Source organism: Eutrema salsugineum, unplaced genomic scaffold (genome assembly GCF_000478725.1).
Source record: "Eutrema salsugineum unplaced genomic scaffold, Eutsalg1_0 scaffold_14, whole genome shotgun sequence".
Lineage (NCBI taxonomy): Eukaryota > Viridiplantae > Streptophyta > Magnoliopsida > Brassicales > Brassicaceae > Eutrema > Eutrema salsugineum.
Genome location: NW_006256877.1, coordinates 7,444,681 through 7,456,876, shown reverse-complemented (window position 1 = coordinate 7,456,876; position 12,196 = coordinate 7,444,681). Strand labels below are relative to the sequence as shown.

The 12,196-nt window shown below is 40.9% G+C and overlaps 2 non-coding genes across 2 annotated transcripts; one reads left to right on the top strand and one right to left on the bottom strand.

The window, feature by feature from the left end:
- The first annotated feature begins 892 nt into the window (after nucleotides 1-892).
- LOC112088713 lies at nucleotides 893-998 on the top strand. The gene has a single exon (XR_002900658.1). It is a non-coding gene; the product is annotated as a small nucleolar RNA R71 (small nucleolar RNA).
- Nucleotides 999-8,518: 7,520 nt separating this feature from the next.
- Nucleotides 8,519-8,625, bottom strand: LOC112088701. Its single transcript, XR_002900646.1, has one exon. It is a non-coding gene; the product is annotated as a small nucleolar RNA R71 (small nucleolar RNA).
- Between the last annotated feature and the right edge of the window lie 3,571 nt (nucleotides 8,626-12,196).

Sequence of the window (12,196 nt, the reverse complement as noted above, 5' to 3'; positions counted from 1 at the left end):
TGAGACCCTGAACCATTTCGTTTGTTGCTGCTGATATCCTTCTCACTCTGTGTAGGAGATAGAGATTTCAAGCAATCCTCATCATCACTAAAGAACTTCTCACCATTAATGAGCTCAAGATCAAGCTCTCTTTGGTGTTCTTTCTTTTTCTCACAAGCTTAAGAGGCTGATCCTTCTCTTTCATTCCACAAGTCCCCACATACTTCATCTAAAAGTGTTGAAACTCATCACAGAGACTTGGAGGCACATAGGCTGGCGGCTCAATAGATTTTTCTTTTTTCTTGAGCATTTGCTTGGCCTTATCTTCAGCAACAATCTGAACTTTTTCTCTAGAAGCTCCATGGACGTCTTTTATAGCAAAAACTTCGGTTCCAAGGGTCACCTCCCCACTGAGTTGCTCAATGTCCTCACTGTCTTGTGAAGAAAGACCTCTAAGAACAATGTCTTATTGTGGACTATAGAGTAGACTTTCTATCTCCTTTATAGCAGCTTCATGATCTTTGATCTCCATGTGATTCACTTGAGAGGTTAAACTCTTTATTTTGTTGTGGAGATCATTGTAGGAACTCTTTACTCTTGTTGTGATCTCGTCTTGTCTCTTTAAAAGTTGTTGGAACATGCTCTTCAACTCCATTTCTTGGGGCTTTGAAGCAACTTGCCTTGTGGAACAGACTCTTGCTGAAAACAAAGCTCCACCTCACTTTGACCATCTTGACAATCTTCAATATCAAGCTCTTTGTATCTTTCATTACTCTTGGCCAAATTCTCAACAAGTAGCTCTCCTTGTTCTATGGTAATATTTAAAAAACGCCCATTGCTAACTACATCCAATGTCCATTTATTCTCTATATCAACTCCCTAGTTGAAGATACTAAAGATAACTTCTTGTTGGAACCCATGATGAGAACAATCTATAGTGTAGCCTTTAAGTCTCTCCCATTCTTCATCAAATGTCTCAAGGATTCTTTGTTTGAAGCCCAAGATGTCTTTCCTAGCTTGGACAGTTATTTGTATGAGATAAAACCTCTTAAGGAAGATCATCTTGCAATCATCCCAAGAATTGACCAAGTGGGATGGTAATGCTCTCTCCCCTTTGCTTGCCTTTTCTCTAAGTGAAAATGGGAACAAGATGAGCTTGATACTGTCTTGGGGCACTCCTCCAGTCCTAAATGTGTCACACAACCTCTCAAAGGAGTCCAAATGATCATATGGGTTCTCCATTCCTAACGCCAAGAACTTAGAGTCTTGAATCAACCTAACCAAGCTTGCTTTGATCTCATGGGCCTCAGCTTCAATTGGAGGAGGGTGGATTCCATACCTCTTTCCACGACAACAAGGAGTGTCATAGCTTCCAATCGTTGGCTTTTTCTTTGGAGCTTGGGTCAGTGTTTGAGGCAGTGCTTGAAGTTGTGGCTTTTGTTGAGGTTTTGGAACTTGAATAATTTTCTTGTGGACTTCCATCTCCAACCTCTCAATAGAACTTGTATTTCCATTTCTCTTCTTGTGAATTTGGTACCTTTCAAAGCTCAAGAGAATCAAGGAAGACAAGTTAGTGACAATGAAAATGAGAAAATTCATCATCTCAAAGAGATGCATGCTCTTAGTGATATAAAATAACATGGTGAAAATAAAAGCTTAGTAAAACAAAAGAAAACAATGGCTTGGTCTCAAGAAGATCCAAAGTCCTAATGCTAGAATAACTCTCCAATTGGCAACAGCGCCAAATTGATAGTAGGTTTTTAGCCTACAAAGGTCAATTAACCTCTTGTGTTGTACCACTTGAGGGTCAATCCAAATGGAATGATTCTAGACAGAAAGACTATATGGAACTATCTTAATCCAAGTCTAACAAGAGAATGATTGGTAACCAGGATGATATAAAACATAAAAACAAAAACAAGCAGTAATTAAGAACAAGCAACAAGATAAACAAAACAAAGACTCAAATTCAAAATAAGATAAAGCGAAATGTTGATTCATGATGCTAAGAAAGCAATGCAACACTTGTTACTCTTTAGTCTAGACTTCAAAAGCAGATTAATTCATTCCCATGATAGAAATCCTTTTGCAAATTACTTAATCAAGACTAATTCCCATTAGCGAATAAGCAATCAACAAACATAAGGTCCCCAGTCCAAAATGACCAGACAGCCTCTTTGTGCATCAAAATAAGAGCTATGATAGACTGAATCTTACACAGAAATATATAGCAATCAATCACATGATCTCAATTCCAATTAACTTAGAACTCTAAACTAGACTAATTCTCTCATGAAGGCATTAATCTCTATACTAATCCACTTTCAAACCAAATTCCCATTTGTGAAATATGAATCAATAAGCACTAAGAGACAGTTCTAATATGTCATTTATGCATCAAACAGACATTCCCATGTAGTTCATTAAACATAAACCCTTAAGTTAGCTCATTCAGGCATTTCATCAAACACCTTGTGGGTGGAGAAATGCCTAAGTTCTAGATCAAGCTTATAATGAGAGATCCAGCATTAAGAGTAGCTAACTAAGGAAAGGAAATGAGAATCTAGAACTTAAAAATCATAAATCAAACATCAAAGCACCCTAATCTACACACCTAGAAGCTTAAAAGAAGACTATGATGTGATCATGGAACCAAAGCCAGCAATGGAGGTTCCAAAAGAAACTTTGGTCATTCCGGAAGGACCAATGACACGGTCTAAGGAGCTGTTCAACAAAGTCCGGATCGATAAAGAACAACTTACACAGCAAGTCCTAACGTTAATTCAAGCTGAGACATCTATCTGGGGTTTAGACCACGGTGTAAGTCTGTTGCACTCTTTTTCCTGCTTCTGGTTTTGTCTCAATGAATTTTCCGGTTGAAGGTTTTAACGAGGCAATAGGCTTACTGATGGGCTTGCAGGTCTAGGGTTGTTTTTTAACAAGCCTGTTAGTCCACCTTAAGTTTTAACAAACTGGGAAGTAAGCAAACTCATAAATCAATAAAAGATTTGGAGTTATTCACAAGAAATGCAATGCAGGATGAATTGTAAAAAGAACATCTAAAGCATATTGACTCAAACAAAAGACTCTTAAACTCATAGGTGATGATTTATACTTCTCCGGTTTACTCTAATCGATGTATGGTGGCATTTCCAATTAGCTTCCGGGCGATTTATCTTCATCTGTTTCTGGGAATCTGCATTGAACTAGAATAGACATATGTATGATTAACCAACTGTCGTCACCTTAATCAACTAATATCTTAGATCTAGCTATTAACTCTCGCTCTCATGCTAAGCTTAAGATCATGCATTGGACATTGAATTCTTCTGCTCACATCTTCTCTATAGGTAGCTTTCGACTCCTATAGCAACTATGTTCTTCTGAAGCTAGGTATGGATGATCTGATACAGCACTCTTGTGGCTCTAATCGATCCTAGGCTTAGAGAATAGGTCATGAATCTACTCTCATGCTTTATGAATAACTTAAAAGAGATGAGATCCAGAATATGGCTAAGAACAATAGAAATCCTAATCGATATATATGCTTGTCGATATCTTCAAACAACTTGACTTACTGGGACTAATCTACATGATGCAATGAATGATAAAACACATATAAGAATGCAAAAGAATGAAACAGAAAAGTTAATAAGATAAAAAGGAGGAAGAACGATGGAGATGGGAATTCTGCGAATATCTGTGCTGCTCACGTCTTCTCCTCTTCAACTCGAACAACCAAGACACATTCTGGAGAAGATATGTGTGCGAGTTAGTCTCCTTCGGTCCCAAGTCGCAGGCCCAACTCAGTCTGATCCGCGAACACATGTGCTACTTGGTTTCATCTCTGCCAACTTGCATGCCCAAGTCGCACAGCTTGTGGACTTAGCATATTCTCAGATTGGAAATCTTTTCCCATGCTCAGAGTTGCCTTACCCGCATATATCCACTCGCAGCTCATTCCCAAAATGCAATCTCTAAGTGCTGCAAGTTAACCAAGCCGCAGAACCATCTCGCACAATCCAAGTCTCCTCGGACCACTTCGCATTCGAGGGAGCGTAACTTCCAGTATATGGATCCAAATTGCTTGATTCCAACTCCAGTGGATAGAGCACTCCCATATCTCAAATTTTGGTGAAGAAACCTTTAGCGCTTGGAAAGTGGAAGGTTTCCCGGACGTCTCATCTCTGAAGTGCATTGAAACGATAAAAAAAAAGCACATATCCCAATAAGATTCAACCTCCTAAACCCAAAGACCTTGAATATTGATGAAGGCCCCGGCAACTGAATCAGAATGGAAAGGCATCGTCCCACGTAATTTTTGTGACTCATCGGATCGGTCTTGAAACTGTAGTGAAATAGGTGTGTCTTCCGGTGAGCTTAACTCTCAGCTCATGACTCCAAATCCTTTGATTCCAACTTTTATGGAACCAAAGCTAAATCGTCTCCAACTTTTATGAAGACCCTGACAACTGAATTGGACAGAAAGGCTCCCCGGACAGGAAATCTTTCAGACGTATTGGATTGCTCCGGAATGGATGCAAGACAGGTCTGTCTTCCGGTGGCTGTATCTTTCAGCTCGCTGCTTAAAATGTATTGATTCCAACTGTTCTGGAATCTAGACTCAAATATCTTGATCTTTTCTGAAGACCCCAGAGGCTGAATGGGCCGGCAAGACTTTCTGGTAATGTGATTTCAGAGATGTATCTGCACCCGAGATTTTTGGCCAAGAAACATGAATAGCCAGTACATGTTTTGGCCGAGAGATCTACCAGCAGGATGGATATTGGCCGTGAATCTTCGACCATCAGTACAGCATTTTGCCGAGAAACTCAAAATTGCTCCTCTACATCATTTTGATCATTTCAACTCCATTTCTTCATGTGAATCACATTCTCCACTCCAAATAAGCTCCATAAGCACCTGTTTAACACTCCAGACCATGCAAAACTCTTTTGGACCTAATGCAATCTCTAAAGTCCTAAAACAATGCCTAAATACCTAAAATGTATGCAAATGAGACATGATTTGGACTTAAATATGTACACTAAATGATGCAATTTATGAATATATCAGTTGATCACCTCGTATCTCATCTAGATAGTTAGTGTTGCAAAAGTTTTCATTCAGTGTCAAACCTAGAATGAAAAAGGTGATTTTTCCGTAGGAGTGGAAACCTACCAACGGCGAAGTCGTGAATACTGACGAGTCTGTACAAGTTCCTGTGTTTTCTCCCTTCCAGAGTCAGAGTGGAAACCTACTGGTCAGGGTTGCGAGAGAAAGTTGGTTATGATCACGACGGTGACGTAGTTATACCGCCGCTAGCTTTAGAACCTTAATATTTCGTAATTCCCAATCTAAGATCCCTAGTGTTAAAACTGATTATGATCCATGTAGAGTTCCCGAAAGCCCAGCGTTTTTCATCATTGTTCACAACCAAATTGATATTTACTTGCTTCCTTAGATCTGCATTTGACTTGCCTTTGTTCGAATTTCTACTTGTTTGATTTGCTTTCATTCGATTTTCTACTTGCTTTTTAAGATAGATTCATTTGCTTTCTTTAGTTTTAATTCGATTTGTGACAAACACCAACCCCCTAAAACCGATCTAGTCTAGACATAAACTTCGAAACCGTAGAAAAATACTAAGCACACAAATCCCTGTGCATTTGATCCCTAAGTACTAGAATTGATTAGCTGTGCACTTGCGGCTTTCATTTGTTTTTATTAAGGGTAAAACTTGTTCCCTCACCTCGTAGCACATCACAGCATATAGCAAGTTAGATTAAAGGAACCGAAGTTTCTGGTTGTCGTTTGCCTAACGTCACTACCACTCCAATTCACAAGCCTTATCTTTTTTCAACAATAAACCCAACAAAACCAAATCGTAGAAGAGGATGCAGAAATCCTAGTTTGAATCTGAGTTACAGAGAGAGAGAGAGGTGGAAGTAGAAGATGATGGAGAAATCAATGGGAATTGATAACACCGGATTTTGACCATTTTTATGGATCACTTTAATATCTTTTACATGTGTTTTTACTCCATTTTCAAAGGTTTTCAAAGGATTTCTATGTTTCCGGATTTTAAAAGACTTTTCAGGTAATTTGGGATAAAGAGGCACAAAATGGAACAAAAAAGACTCTTTTGGATAAATGCAGACCGTCAGAACTCTCATGGAGAGACGAAGACCTTCTAACCGTCTGATCGCCCTCAAAATTGGATAACTTATAGAAGAATCAACCAGCTTTCAAATGCACTTGGTTTGGAGACATTCCAACGGTTGGATCTCAAGATATTCCATTAGCCCCGGAGCCACTCGAAGTCGGCCAGCAACTTACGCGACCGCGGCCAACAAGCTATTTGCCACGGTCAGAAGCTTCCCGACCGCGGCCAACAAGCCAATCCCCGCGGTCACAACACTCCCGACCGTGGCAATCAAGCTCCGACTTAAAGCCCATGTATCTGAAGCCCAAAGTCATTCTCATCCTCAATTCCGGAACCCTAGAGACCATGGAGTATTGGAGGCTATAAATACATGTCATTTAGGTCATTTTTAGGGAGAACCATTCATATTTTACAGAAACCCTTTTCCTTTAGCCGTTTTTATGAGATTTTTGTAGAAGATTGTTCAAGTCCGAGTTTTTCAATAGAGAAGCTTTCTTTATCTCTTTTCTTTACTGTTTTTCATTACTTTTATTAAAACCAATGATGATGTCGAACTCAGCCATGTCTGAGTAGATCCCGAGTTGGGCTTAGGGTTCCCGAAAGGGGCTCTCATAATCGATTAAGACATCTAGGTTTATAGATCTGCGATTTCGACATGTTCTCTGTTTATTCTTGTTCTTATTGCATGTATGCTTGATTGATCACCTAGTATCGGATCTAGATAGTTAGTGTTGCGAAAGTTTTCATTAAGTATCAGCCCTAGAATGAAATAGGCGATTTTTCCGTAGGAGTGGAAACCTACCTGCGGCGAGATCGTGAGTATTGACGAGTCTTGTGCAGCTCTTGCGTTCTCTCCCTTCCAGGGCCAGAGTGGAAACCTACTGGTCAGGGTTGCGAGAAACAGTTGGTTATGATCACGATAGTGACGTAGTCATACCGCCGTACTCTAGCTCTAGAACCCATATATCGTTATCTGTCAATCCCAATCTATCTACCTTAATGTTAAAACCGATTATGATCCCTTAGAGTTCCCAAAAGCTCAGCGTTTTTAGCCATAGTTTACAATTCCATCGATTTTTATTTGCTTTCTTAGACCTGCATTTCAATTCCCTTAGTTCGATATTTTACTTGCTTTATTTACCTTTCATGCGATATTTTACTTGCCTTATTAGTCTTTCATTTGATATTTTACTTATTCCATTTGTATTTCATTCGATTTTCTTTACTTGCTTTTTAGGATAGATTTATTTGCTTTCTTTTGCTTTAGTTTAATTCGAAAAAAAAACAACCAACTTCTAAAACCAATTTAGTGTAGACATAAAGTTAAAAACCGTAGAAGAATACCAGGCACACAAATCTCTGTGGATTTGATCCCTAAATACTACAACTGATAAGCTGTGCACTTGCGGCTTTCATTTGTTTTGTTAAGGGTAAAACTTGTTCCCTCACGCAGTTGACACGACATTATGTTTTTGGCGCCGTTGCCGGGGATTTGTTTCGCTGCCTTTTGTTATTTTTCTTATTTTAACTTCTGTTCTAGACACCTGATCTCTAGTTCTTTCTTAAAGTTTTTCTGAACTATCTTTCTCTTCTTTTTGTTTTTCTCTGAATTGCATGAATACCAGGCGTAGACCTGCAGGAGATATTCCAATTCTAGACAAGATAGACAGACACGAAAGAGAACTTCGAAGACTTAGACGAACGCAAGGAATGGCCAACGACGACCAGCCTGGAGATCCTATTAATCAAAATTTAAATATGGACCAAGACGGGTCCGAACATGGAGAAAACGAAGAGAATGATCACATAGAAGATCATCATGCTCGACAAGATGGAGAGGAGGATGAGGCTCCTCCAAGAAACCACCAGAACCGACAGAGAGAAGGACGTGAAGACCTTGATCCACCCATCAATGCAGCTGATGGTGACCATCCAGCAATGCAGCCGAATGAATGCATTCACCGCCCCATTCCGCCAGCGAATCAACAGCGAAGACAAGCCAGGAACCATCGCATAGCTGATTTTGATGCACCTACTCAAAATTTTCAGAATCGATCTGCAATTCAAGTACCATTTCCAAACCGGAATGAGTTTGAAGTCAAGCCTCAAATCATCTCATTGGTGTAGCAAAACCAGTTCCATGGAGTTCCTTCTGAGGATCCAATGGATCATATCGAGCTCTTTGAAGAAATTTGCAGCATGATGAGAACAAACCAAGTTCCACCAGACTATTTAAAGTGTAAGTTGTTCCCTTTTTCACTAGCAGATAAAGCTTACCGTTGGTTGAAGTCTTTGCCTGCAGGATCAATTACTAATTGGGAAGAATGTAGAACTGCTTTCCTGAACCACTTCTACACTAAGTCAAGGTCGAAAAATTTGAGAACGAAGATCTCAACCTTTCAACAAGGGCCAACTGAATCTTTCTATGAAGCCTGGCAACGTTTTAAGGAGTATGAACGTGATTGCCCTCACCATGGATTTCATGGATCAAGCCTGCTGAGCACATTTTACCGAGGTTTGCAACCAAAATACAAACTTTCACTTGATACAGCTAGCAATGGAGACTTTGGACAAAAGACGATAACCCAAGGAAGAGCTCTCATCAAAAATTTGGCTCAAGCCAATAGCAATGATTGTCCTAAATACGATCGATCGATGAAGCAAGCCGGAACAGACAACAAGGAGATAACCGAGTTGAAGAACATGGTGACCCAGCTTCTGAAGAGCAACAATCCCCCAATCCATGCTTGTGAGACCAACAATGGCGCAGAAGATGGAGGACCTAGTGATATCGATCACATTAATCAAGCCTTTCAAGAAGAAGATGTGAACTACGTAGGAGCACTGGTGCCATACCAAAATCGCTCCAACGATAACTTCAACAACAACTTCCGGAATGCAAATTACAACAATCTTTCTTACCGCAATCCAAATGTGGAGAATCCTCAAGACCAGTACTACCCACCTCAGCAAAATCCTTTCAAAACAAGTTTCAAGGTGGAAACGTTGGAGGAATAGTACCATATCAACCACGACAGCCATATAACTACCAAGGTACGGGTTTTAATAATCAATTTCTACAACAGCAGGGAGTCACGACGAACTAGCTTCACAAATCAGTAGACTTGAACAGTCCATCCAACAACTCGTTATGACGAACGAAAAAGCATCTAAAGACGTGAACGTGAAAGTGGACTGCATGTACAATGATCTGAATGGTAAGTTTGAATCTTTATCTTCGCACGTCAAAAAGTTAGATGTGCAAGTCGCCCAAACAGCCGACTCTATGAAGAGGCAAAGTGGAGTTCCAGGAAGAGTTGAAGATAACCCTAAGAAGTTTTGCAACGCCATAACCACATTGCCCGAAGAAGAGGCCGGAACAGATGGAAAGAAAGAAGAAACCCCAATCTTTGTACCACTGTACAAGGATATCGATCCCAAGCAGCCACCATTTAAGGTACCTGAACGATCACCGTTTCAAAGGCTTACCAAAGCCGATGATCCGGGACGTTTTGTTTTCCAATGTTTCATTTCAGGAATCAAGTTTACAGACTGCATCATGTCTAAGACGTTTGCCAAAAAATTGGGCATTAAAACCTTAAAGACATCGACGGTTAAGGTGATTTTTGGAGATTCATCTCAAAAAGATACGGAAGGGGCGATTCATGATCTAAAAGTTCTAGTGGGAGACAAGATTGTTCCAGCAGATTTTCAAGTCCTAGAGATGGATAAAGACAAGGAGAGGCCACTCATTTTTGGGAGACCATTCCTAGCTACAGTAGGAGCAGTAATCGATCACGCAAACCGGCATGCTGTTTTCCTCAATGTGGATCGAAAAATGTATTATCCGACTATCTTAGATGAATTTCCAAGCAAAGGAAACAGGCCAAAAGAGAAAGAAAAGGAGAAGCCGAAAGCTTTTGCAAAGATCAAGATCATCATTCCACCAGATGCAACAGAAACCAGTGAGGACCAAATCCAGGAGCTGATCGAAAACACAAAAAGGGTTTTGAACAATATTAAAGTCCGAAAGAAGAGTAAAGGAAAGAAGAAGGCTCCTCAAGGAGAAGAAGTAAAACCTCCAGCAATCAGAAGTGATAAAGGCACATCAAGTGAGTGCCATTCAAATCAGCATGATTTCTAATGCTTACGTCGAGCTAAACGACTTAAAACAAAAGCGCTTAGTGGGAGGCAACCCATTTAGGTACTCTTTCTTTTAGTTTTCTTTTCCTTTTTAGAATTTATGCTTTCTTTTTCTTTTTAAGTTTTAGGTATTTTATAAAACAATAAAAAACACAAAAAAATCAGAAAATTAGAAAAAAACCAAGAAGAAAAAGGTAGGTTTTTAGCTGCTCGGCCCGGCAAAGACGAGAAGATTGGACAATAGGCGGCAGGAGGAAGAGCCACGGTCGCGACTGACGGAACCGCGGCCAAGGGTGCATCGACCGCGGCACCGTGAATGTGACCGCGGCCGAGCCCTCAATCACCACGGTCGCGCATCTCCTGACCGCGGCTGATACGAATTCCCAAAGAACGGCACACACTTGGTCGGTATCGGATGGATAGATCCTTGACTCCAAACGGATTCACGGAGAAGATGCTAAGGGGTGGGTTGGAACCCGAAGATCCTTAGGCCCAAACTCGCGGTGAAAGGCTTGAAACAAGGGGGTGACTAAGCTGGCTGATTGGATCCGCGGAAAAAGGATGTTAAGGCGTGAGAGCTAGGTTCCCGAAAATCCCTAAGCCCCTTTAACTACTTGAACGTCCCAACGAGACAACTGGGTGAGGCTGCGTCAAGTTCTATGGATTGAACTTGATAAACCGAAAAGATTCAAGAGGCTAACCACCTAAGGAATCGAAAAAGTTCTAAAAGAACAAAGGAGAAAACTCAGATTTTATTTGATAAGTGAATGAATGAAAATGAGAAGGGGTACAAGCCTTTATATAGGAGGCGAAGTAGTTCAAGAGACAAACTCGAAAATGACAGAAAAATTAATAAAGTCTTGACCGAAATAAATGAACTAAAGACTGACTCTTCGGCTGGCCTTTGACTGACTCTTGAGTTGCCAATCCGAAAATGACTCTTGCTCTGCCGACCCATGAACCAGACTGTAAACCAACCTAGGTCGAGAGATGGGCAATGGACTTAACCTCATTAAAACCCCACCCGGTAAACCCATTGGGACAAACCCGGGTGTAAGGAAAAAGAGTATTAAGCCATCACCCGGACCACATTAGTTACAGCCGGCGTTCATGAGCACGGTCACAATCTTGGGTGATGCTGGGTCGCCTGGCCCGATCTTGATCCCATTAAGTACAGCCTGGACCGTTCCTGCCAGCTTCTTAACTCTGGATCGCGTCATAGGTCCATCTGGTACGGCCAAATGTGCTTCCGGAACCTCGATTCCATTGTTTGGGTCGTCCTCTGGGTCCATGATCGTATCATCCTTCCCCTCTTGAAAAGGACTTGTCCTCAAGTCTGGTCCATCTGCGACAAAGGGAATGAGGTCAGAAATGTTGAAGCTGGTATTGACTAAGTACTTACCTTGTAAATCAAGCTTGTAGGCGTTGTCATTGATCCGCTCAAGGACCGTAAAGGGACCATCCACACGAGGCAATAACTTGGACTTTCTTTCCTCCGGAAACCTGTCCTTCCTCAAATAGACCCATACTAAATCGCCTGGTTCAAACACTTTTTGGCGCCGGCCCTTGTTAGCGTGCTTCTTGTATAGCTCGGTCTTCCTTTCAATGTTCTGCTTGGCCTTCTCATGAATCTGCTTGACAAGCTCGGCCTTTTTCTTTCCATCCATACTTACACGCTCAGACAAAGGTAAAGGCGTAAGATCAAGAGGAGTAAGTGGATTAAAACCATAAACCATTTGAAACGGGGAAAACAATGTAGTAGAATGAACTGCATGGTTATAAGCAAACTCTACATGTGGTAGACAATCTTCCCACGTCCTAAGGTTCTTTTTAATAACAGAACGAAGCAGTGCGGACAAGGTTCTATTAACGACCTCAGTTTGACCGTCGGTCTGTGGGTGGCAAGTG